This window comes from Wasmannia auropunctata, unplaced genomic scaffold (assembly GCF_000956235.1).
Source record: "Wasmannia auropunctata unplaced genomic scaffold, wasmannia.A_1.0 LD336064.1, whole genome shotgun sequence".
NCBI lineage: Eukaryota > Metazoa > Arthropoda > Insecta > Hymenoptera > Formicidae > Wasmannia > Wasmannia auropunctata.
The window spans coordinates 1,641,380-1,641,932 of record NW_012026826.1 but is presented as its reverse complement, the minus strand read 5'-3'; the positions used below and the strand labels follow the sequence as shown (position 1 = coordinate 1,641,932).

The 553-nt window shown below is 33.6% G+C and overlaps 1 pseudogene; it reads right to left on the bottom strand.

Annotated features, from left to right (window-relative positions):
* Positions 1-553, bottom strand: part of LOC105450314 — a 1,996-nt pseudogene that overhangs the window by 454 nt on the left and 989 nt on the right.

Genomic DNA, 553 nt, shown 5'->3' with positions numbered 1-553 from the left:
CGCGGCGTATGCATCAAATGTATCACAGTATTATAAGTATATGTATGATACGTTGCACGTTATGTATATTAATTTTTATGATATTCAATATGTCTTTTTACAATAATCAATCAATATATTGCATTTATGTCTTTTTATAATAATCAATATATTGCATTTTGTATGTATGCCAACTTTTTATACTGTTCCATATGTAAGGTAATTGTTTATACCGTTCAATATATTTTACAATAATCAGTGTATATGTATGTTTTTCATATTTTTATATATGTTAATTTTTGTAACAATAATCTACTTATGTTTTTTTTATATTCCTACTTATGTTAATAAAAGATGTGACAACCGTCCGTTTTAGCGCTCGGACTAGCTCGCCGGAGCCAGGGCTAAAAACGTGGTTCGTGCGGAGGGAAAGGCGCGGGATCAGAATAATCGGAGACTCGAGGCTCGGTAGTAATCTACGTTTATTTCGTGTGTGTTACAGTAGAGTTTGTTGCGCGCGGACGGACGTATTTACAATTATGTACAAGAAATGCCTTCACTACGTGAGGCCTCT